Below are 10,000 nucleotides of genomic sequence, written 5' to 3' on the forward strand. Positions count from 1 at the left end.
ATTTACCTATTTATTTACCTAGTTGTATTTTGCGGGAAGGGGAGCTATGCTCGTGTTGTCCCGCCTTTGTATCTTGCAGTGTCTAGTTTGTTTTTAAACTCATGAATGGTTTTTGCGCATACTATTTCATTGTCCAGTTTGTTCCAAGTGTCCAAAACTCTATGAGGAAAACTGTTTTTCTTCAGTTCTCTTCTATAGCTATGTTTTTTTATTTTCTTTCCATGTCCTCTTGTGTTTCTTTTGTCCCAGTTAAGTAAGTTCTCACTATCGAGTACCTCTGTGCCTTTCATGATTCTGTAGATGGTCAATAGGTCACCTCTCTCTCTTCTTTGCTCCAGTGTCGGTAACTCCAGTTTAGCCAATCTCTCTTTGGTACTGGGGGACCACAATGTCGCTGCATACTCTAATCTAGGCCTTATCAATGTAACCAATATTTTTTTCATCATGTCTTCGTCCAAGTATGTAAACGCCACTTTTATTGATCTTAGCAAGTTGTAAGTCTCCCCGACAATTTTGTTAATCTGTATATCATAGGACAAGTCGTTCGTGATAATTACTCCCAAATCTTTTTCGGATCCTACTTTCTTTACTTCTTTGGTTCCAATTGTATATTTTCCTGATATTCTGTTTTTGCTTTTTCCAAACTCCATTATGCTACACTTCTTAGTATTAAAGTCCACTTCCCATTTCTGACTCCAGTTCCATACCCTATTTAGGTCTTCTTGCAGTGCTTCACAGTCCTCATCAGTTTCTATTTTCCTTAGCAGTTTGGCGTCATCGGCAAAGAAGCTCATGTAGCAGTTCACGTCCTCATCCATGTCATTCATATAGATAGCAAACATTATTGGTGCCAGCACAGATCCTTGCGGTACTCCACTGATCACCTCTTTCCAGTCTGAATATTTTTCTCTGAGCACTACTCTCATCTTTCTACCAGTCAGAAAGTCCTCTATCCATTTTAGTAGGTTTCCCTGTATTCCTCCTATGTGTTCCAGTTTTTTTAGTAGTTTTCTGTGTGGTACTTTGTCAAAGGCTTTTTGCAAGTCTAGGAATGCACAATCAGCCCATCCATTTCTTTCTTGCACTATGTCTATTAGTCTTGAGTAAAAGCATATTAAGTTTGTGGAGCATGATCTTCCTTGTCTGAATCCGAATTGTCTTGGGTTTAATATGTCATTGTCTTCCAGATGTTTTACCCATCTATTCTTGATTATTTCCTCACAAATTTTGGCAATGGTGCTTGTTAGTGATACTGGCCTATAGTTGGTGGGTTCTTCTTTGTTTCCTCCTTTGTGTATTGGTACAATGTTAGCGTTTTTCCAGTCCTCGGGTATCTTTCCTTCTTTGAGTGAGCTGTTTATTAAGATGTGTATTTTGTCTGTTAGTTCTTCTTTGCACTCCTTTAGAATCCAATTTGCAATACCGTCCGGGCCATGTGATTTTCATACATCCAGCCTTGATAAATGTTCTGATATTTCCTTTAGTGATGCTGTAAACTCATTCATGAGGGGAGATTTCTTGTTTTTGTCTATGTCACAATTCGGTATTTTCTCTCTGGTGAAAACAGATTTAAAGTGATTGTTCATGACTTCGGCCATCTCTAAATCTTCTGTGTATTCTATGTTTCCTTGGCATAGTTTCACCAATTCCTGTTTGTTTTTAAGTTTACCATTCACATACCGATAGAATAGTTTGGGTTGCTCTTTGCATTTGTCTATAATATCCTTCTCATGGCTCCTTTTCTCCTCTCTTCTCACATTAACATACTCATTTCTATAGTTAACATAAATTTGCCATTTGCTTTGTTTTTTGTCTTTTCTCCACTTTTTCCAAGCTTTGTCCCTTCTGTCTTTTGCCTCACTGCATCTTTTGTTGAACCAACATTTAATGTACTCTCTCTCTCGCTTTTGTCTTGGTACATGCCTGTTTACCCCTTCATTGTAGTTTTCCATCAATATATTCCATTTCTCTTCCACTGCTGTTTCTTCCCTGTAAAATATTTCCCAGTTTGCATTCCGGAAGAATGTCTTTAGTTTTGTAAAGTCTGTTTTGTTGTACCTCAGTCTTCCTTTCCTATGCTTTTCGTTCCTCTCTATGTCTATTTCTTCCTTTAGTATAGTTTCGATGAGTACATGGTCACTCTTTCCAATTGGTGTCTCATACTGGACTTTATGCACTATTTCAGGCTCTGTTGTAAATATTAGATCTAGTTTCGATGGCTCTTCATTATTTCTGTACCTTGTGTTTTCACGGACCCATTGGGTCATTGTGTACTCCATGGTCATATCTAGCAGTACATTGCCCCACGAGTCATCTCCTCCTTGCACTGTCATGCTGTCCCAACAAATTTCTTTGCAATTGAAGTCCCCCATAACTACCAGATTACCCTTACCCATTAGTATCTCATTGAGTGATTTTCTTGTGTCATCTAGCATTTTTGTATGTTCAATTTCTTTCCAAGCGCTTGTTTTTGGAGGCACATAAGTCACCACAAACTTTCTACTTTTCATATTCTTGCCTTCGACTTTTATCATGATCAATTCAGCATTACCTTTGCCCTCTGCAATTTTTGTCACCTTTAGGTCTTTCTTGGCCAAGAACATGATTCCCCCTCCCTGTTTCTTGTCCCTGTTTTTTATCCAGTAGTTGTATAAACCTTGTCCGATAACAGTGGATGGTATTTCACCTCTTAGTTTAGTCTCTACAATTCCCATTATGTCTGGTTTTGCTTCTAACAGATAATCATTGAGTTCGTTCAGTCCCGAAATTAGTCCGTCAATGTTGGTATAGGCCACTTTTAATTTTCTTCCTTCTCCCTGGTTTCTTCTTCCCTTGTTTTGTTCGTTTTGAAGCGCCATTGTCTTAATCTCAAGTCTATTACTCTCCACTGGAATTCTTTGCATTCTGTCTCTGATCTTTTCAAGTTTTTTTCCTTTGCTTCTTCTCTTAGCGCCCTTTCTTTTTCTAATTCCTCAGTACTCATTTCTCTTTTTATCCATATCTTATTGTATTTTTCACTCTTTGCCAAGTTACCTACTTTTTCAAATATGTCTTCTACTACCACTTGTGACCTTAGTTTATCTTTAGAGGTCGATTCCTATCCTTAGTATAGCGACCAATTCTGTAAGTCTCTTCTAAGTCTGTGCCTGAATCACTATCTCCCCCCTGAATTTCATTAAGGATTTCTACTGCTGTCTCTTTTTCTTCTTTTTCTCTCATGTACCTCGCCAATCCTTGTTTTTCTTTAAGCCCATAAACCACAATACATTTCTTCCTATCTACTGTGTCCCTGACCCAATTTGCTTTTTCGTTAATCACTTGAATGATTGTGTCTTTTGCATTATCTTGCATTTGCTGCTTGACTATTTCTTTGAAAGCAATTTCTTTATTTTCAATATTTTCTTTCCACTTCTTAATTTCCTGGATACTGTCCCCACCTAAGTTTTCTTCGATCTTTTGTGTCAATTCTTGTAATTTGTTGTTCACTTCCTGCTTTAGATTTTCGCTATTGTTATTATCATTAGTTTTCTTCTTTTCATTATCATTCTTCAGTTCATTTATGTCTCTTTTCATTTCTTTAATTTCGTTTGTAAGATCCAAGTTAGCTTTTCTCAGGTCAGAAATTTCATGGTTAGTCTTAGATAAACAATCAATTAAACCAATGACCTCTTTTCTTAAGTCCATGATTTCGTTTTCCCACCGAGTCCTATTTTTGCTCATCTCTCTCTATCTAATAATCTACTTAAGTTCTTTCTTTCGTACTTACCAAACCCTAAGAAATCATTGTCGTAACACGTGTTTTGTTGATTGTTTACATCGCGGTTCAGTGGATTGCCGCCAGATGGCTCTGATTCGCAACTGGCTTTCGAGTCGTTTTCATTCATTTTTGCTAATTTCGAGTTAACACAATTAACTAGCACTGCATAGATACCATTTCGGGCACTCACGTTCACTCCCCACCCCATGTGTGTATGTGTGTATGTACCGTATATACATACATACATATATATATATATATACATACATACATATATATATACATACATATATATATATGTATATATATATATATATATATATATATATATAACATAATAACAATAAAATCTAAATAAACAAAAATAAATAAAATGAAATGATGGTTTAACTCTTTGATTTAGAAAACTGATTCGGACACTTTATTCTCGTTGACGCCAGGTGGTCAACGAATGGAATAGACTTAGTAACCATGTAGTGAGCGCTGAAACTATCAGTTGTTTTAAGAAACGGTTAAACAGCTTTATGGATGGGGATGACAGGTGGTGATGGATATGGAGCTGCCTTGTGTAGGCCTTATGGTCTCTTGCAGTCTCCTTCATTCTTATGTTCTTGTGTTTATGTTCTTCGGGGTGCGTCAAAATATCATTCACAAATATTTTCTCATCCCACATCCCCCACCCACTCCCCACCCCCAATACCTCCCAGCATCATCCATACACAACCATTCTCCATTCACCCCTATCTTCTGTCTTCTCCCGTTCTTCCTCAACAGACATTGCCCACATTGCCCTGTTTCCCAATGTCCCTTTTACTCCATATATCCTTCTCATCCCTGGTCACCCTCTCATGTTTACTCCTTCAACCTTTGCCTTCCACACCTCTTTTACTAATCTTTCTTCACTCATTCTTTCCATGTGTCCAAACTATCCCAGTACTCTTTCATAAGTCCTATCTTCCAACTCCCTTTCTACCCCCTCTGCCCTCCTTATATCCTCATCTCTCACTCTATCCAGCCTAGTAACCCCTACTATGCTTCTCATGCATTCCATTTCAAACACATTCAAACTCCTCTTTTTCTCTCTTATGTTCTATGTTTCTGTCCCATATAGTGCTATCGGCACAATCACTCCTTCATACAATCTCCTCTTAGCATCTACCCTCTTTTACACAAACATTAAATAACCTCACCAGCCAGTCCACCATTACTGTACCTCCCTTTTTTTAGACACTCCGCATGACACCCATCCAACCCAGATGTCTTACCTGCTTTCATCATTTTAATAACTGCTTTCACCTCATCTTTCCTTATTTCTCCTCCATTTTCCTCATTCATCACTGTCATTTTCTTAGCGCTTCCCACTGCAACTACCTTTCCCTCCCTATCCTCTTTCATATTTAGCAACTCCATAAAATACCCTGCCCATCTTCCACTTATTGCCTTCTCTTTCGTTATCACCTTTCCATCTGCACCTTTTACCTTTTCTTCTCTACTTGATTCTTCTCCTCTTTATCTCTTAATCTCCTTCCAGAATATATTTTTATTTAAAAAAATCACATCTGCTCTCCTCTTTGCCTCCTTTATCTTATGTTTTACTTCTCTTTTCTTTTCTTTGTACCTCGCATATGATTCTCTCGTCTTATTTTGTAACCAATCCGTGAATGCTCACTTCTTCTTTTCTACAACCTTTTTGCTTCATCATCCCACCAATCACTACCCTTCTTTCTATTTCCTCCCGTCCTCCTTGTTCCACACACCAATTTTACACACCTTTTGACTCCATCCTTTAACCATCGCCATTCCTCCTCCACTCGTAGCTCTACTCTATCTTTCAGTCCCTCCCACTCCTTTCTCAGCTTCTTCTTGTACTCCTTCTTCTTTTCTTTCTCATACAAACAGTTTACTCTAAGTACCTCCTCACCTTCTGCCCTTTTCCTCTTTCTCCATCTATCCTTATTCTCAACTTAACTTCCACCAAAAAATGATTTGATATTTCCCCACCTTCTCCCCTTAGAACATATACATCCAAAATTCTTCCTACTCTTCTCTTGTTTACCACTATGTAGTCTTTTTAGACACATCTCCACCATCAACTCTCCACTATGATTTTTTTCCTGGGACTCCGCACTTCCCAACCACTCCGTCTATTAGTTCATTTTCTACCCTAGCATTAAGATCTCCCAATACCACTACATTGACATCTATCCCTAAACACCGTATACACTGATTTAAATCTATCCAAAAAGCCTTCCTTTCCTCTACAATCTTCTTACTACCGGGCCCAAATGCACTTACAAAAACCCATATCTCCCTTCCCACTTTTACCTTCATCCTCGTTAACTTTGAAGAAACATTCTCCGCTCCACCATACGTTTACCTATCTCTTCACTTACTAGCATAGCCACCCCTTCTCTCCCTCATCCTCTCTTCACTCCTGACACCCTCCCAACTACACTCCCAAACTCAAACTCGCCCCTCCCTTTCAACTTAGTTTCACTCAATGCCAACACATCCATCTTTCTTCTCACAAACATACTGCCTATCTCTCCCATTTCACTTTCATCTGGACCACATCCACGCACCCAAACCTTAGGGTTCTGGTTGGAAAACTTCTCCCACACCCTCTTTTATATACTCGCATATATATATATATATATATATATATATATATATATATATATATATACAATATATATATATGTATACACATATATTTATATATACATATATATATATATGTGTATATATAAGTATATAAATATATATATATACATATATATATATTTTTTTAAGGCATGTCCCCTTTGGAGCTACAGAGAATAGGATGCTTAGTCGTGCCCCGTCCCTTTTTTGTCGCCTTTTACATTATTAAATTTAGTCACATTAAACACACTTTTGATCACAATACTAATTTATGTTTATACGAACTTGATGACTTTATCACTAAGAAAATTGTAGGATATTCTACAACTCCAAGTGTTACCAGGCCTATGCCGTGGTAGCGTCTTGTGTGATCAAATGTCCATAAGTTGAAGTAGTTTTTCGATCTGTTAATGTAGTATCTTGTGTGATCTGTCCATGTTCCCTACCTTGTCTCATCCATTATATATATGTATATATATATATATATATATATATATATATATATATATAAGTTGATAGTTTTAGATACTTGGGTGCAAATGTGGCAGGAAAAGGTGGAGTGAAGGTGGAGGTAGAATGTAGATTGAGAGAAGCGAGTAAATGCCTTGGTGGATTAAAGAGTGTAATGAGGAATAGACATTTGGGAATGGATGCTAAGAGGAGACTGTATGAAGGAGTGATTGTGCCAACAGCACTGTATGGGGCAGAAACATAGAACATAAGAGAAGAAGAGAGAAGGAGTTTGAATGTGTTTGAGATGAGGTGACTGAGAAGTATGATGGGGGTTACTAGGCTAGATAGAGTTAGAAATGAGGAGGTGAGGAGGAGAACAGGGGTGGAAAAGGAGCTGGGAGATAGGGTTGATGAAAGAGTATTAGGATGGTTTGGACACATGGAAAGAATGAGTGAAGAAAGACTTGTAAAAGAGGTATGGAAGGCAGATGTGGAGGGAGTGAACATGAGGGGACGTCCTAGGATGAGGTGGATGGATGGGGTGAAGGGAGCTTTGGGGAAGAGGGGAATGTCTGTTGAGGAAGGACGGGAGAGGACAGAAGACAGGGGTGAATGGAGAATGGTTGTATATGGATGATGTTGTGATTGCATGAGGTGGAATGGGTGGGGGGATGGGGGGTGAGGTAGTATGTGTGAGCAAAATTTGACGCAGCCCGAAGGGATTTCTCCCCGTCTTCTCCTTGTATGCAATGGGGGGACGGAGAGGGGGGTCGCCGATTTAATGAAGCGGCCTTGCTGTGGATGTGCTGTGTCTTGCGACACTGCTTCTGACCCAGGGCAGTGGACAAGGTGCAGGGATGACCCGTCATCCAGGAGGTGCTAAGATAAGAGGGAGGGTGGAGGGGTGTGGAGTGTATTCAGGGATGGAATGGGTGGAAATGATTTTATGCCTTTTCCTTTTTTGCTACCTCCCTTGTAAGGGGGAAAAAGCCTTGGTATATGTATGCATGTATGTATGTATATATTTATATACATACATATATATGTACAACACTGAATGGGTCCCAGTGAACAGAGATACATTCTTATCGACCACAATACACTTTAATTCTAAGCCATCAACATCGGTAGATCCGCGGAGGCTAACATGCAGAAATTGAAACGTGGTACGGCCAAGGACTTGAACCCGGCTATCTCGTGACAAGTGCTTTAGTGGGTCACGGTCGATCAAATCTCCTCTAGACCGGAGTCCTTACTCCCAGTAATACTGTTCAACAAATCTGTATATCACAATATCATTGATGGGGCAGTATTGAGTCAATATATTTTTTCAATAATACTGATTGTGTAGGGACTGCTGAAATCCAAAGACCTACTGCCCTTCTTTGGTAGTCAGAGAGATATGGTTAGGATACAGAGGGCCCTCGAGTTACGTCGAAGATCCGTTCCTACGGACCGACTTACGGCGATTTTTGGCGGAAGTCGGAATTATCATAGCCTAAGTCACATACCTAACCTAAAACACCCTAAAGTCATACGCTTGTATCAAGAAACAAAACTAGGCCATAGTAAAATGAAAGGGAGAAGATAATTATAGTAAAGAAAAATGACAAAAATAAAACTGTAATAATAGTAATAACAATAATAAAAAAAGAAAAAGAAAACATAAAAATGAGAAATATCCCCCAAAACGACAAATGAAACTGTACAATCAGTACCACCGTAAGTCGAAACGACGCATGTCGAGGACGACGTAGGTCGAGGACCCCCTGTAGTTGGTCGTAGTTTGTCACTTACCTCCTCCGGAGTTATGCCAAGCACTTCCTTAAGGTCACTGACAACACGTGATAATAGAATCATATATTAGCAACGCATTCCCTGGCGTCTGCCCCAATTGATGACTGACAATACACCACACACACTGGGGCACACACCCTCTTTGTCATATTATTAATACACGTATCTCGCTCACGTCCGGGTTGTTCGGTACCTTATCACCTCGAAGCACAAGACTCTTTGACGGATCACATTGCCTCTCCCCCGGGCGAAACTAGACTACAAGAAACTCGAAGAAATCCCGCGCCGCACGCCGCCGATGACTGGTCCCACTGCGACCGAACGCTTCGCATAAGGCTGACCAGTCGACTGTACAGTAGGTGTGAAAAGCACAGTTCCTGTTGAGGCTCCAGACCGCCTCAAAAGGCCTCTGTCCTTCTCTCCTTTTTCCGTCTTCTTTCTCTTGGTTCTTTGCTTGCCTTCCGAGGTGCCTTTCTTACCCTCCTCTCTCCACTCACTCCCCGGCGGCAGCCAGGATTCCTTCCACCAAATGCCCTTCTGTCACTCAGCACTTGAGGCTGTGACGTCACAGGGGCATCACAAGGCTCCCCCAGTGTTGGAAGTCCTTCGCTTAACGCAAGTTGCAAGGAAAGCATGAGTGGATGAATCATCGACTGGGTGTTCAAACTAGAGACGGAAATGATGTTCCGGGAACTTGTTAGCAAGTGAGCTTACCTCCAAAAGTAGTTCCCGGAACCTGATAATCCTAGAAAAATGTCTACATGAATATAGGCACTGAAAGATTTATATGTATATATATATATATATATATATATATATATATATATATATATATATATATATATATATATATATATTCTCTAAATCAAATGTAAACCTACGAAGCGCTTCAGCATTTAGAGCTTTACTAAAAGGGATGAAAACCATTTTCGGATTTGACCTGAAACAAGATTTCTCTCATTCTATCCTCTTCCTTCTCCTCCTCTTCCTCCTGAGGATTATCCTCCTCTTTGCGATGTCACAAGGGAGTAGGATGGAGTGTACGTGTGAAAGCTCAGGCTTAGGATTGACCTCCTGACATCAGAGTTCTATACGTAAACATGCATATGTTCCTAAGTATCTATATCTGTGTGTGTGTGTGTGTGTGTGTGTGTGTGTGTGTGTGTGTGTGTGTGTGTGTGTGTGTGTGTGTGTGTGTGTGTGTGTGTGTGTGTGTGTGTGTGTGTCTGTGTGTGTGTGTGTGTGTGTGTGTGTGTGTGTGTGTGTGTGTATGTGTGTGTGTGTATGTGTGTGTGTTTGTGCGTGTGTTTGTGTGTGTGTGTGTGTGTGTGCACGCGTGTGTGTGTGTGT

At 39.8% G+C, this 10,000-nt stretch overlaps 1 protein-coding gene across 1 annotated transcript in view; it reads right to left on the minus strand.

The window, feature by feature from the left end:
- BicC (protein bicaudal C) overlaps nucleotides 1–8,881 on the minus strand; it is a 202,672-nt gene extending 193,791 nt beyond the window's left edge. Inside the window, exon 1 of the mRNA XM_076189782.1 lies at nucleotides 8,651–8,881. The gene's annotated coding sequence lies outside the window, so the exon portion shown is untranslated. The remainder of the gene's footprint in view (nucleotides 1–8,650) is intronic.
- Between the last annotated feature and the right edge of the window lie 1,119 nt (nucleotides 8,882–10,000).

This window comes from Oratosquilla oratoria, chromosome 9, assembly GCF_046742065.1.
Source record: "Oratosquilla oratoria isolate Oo_2021 chromosome 9, ASM4674206v1, whole genome shotgun sequence".
NCBI lineage: Eukaryota > Metazoa > Arthropoda > Malacostraca > Stomatopoda > Squillidae > Oratosquilla > Oratosquilla oratoria.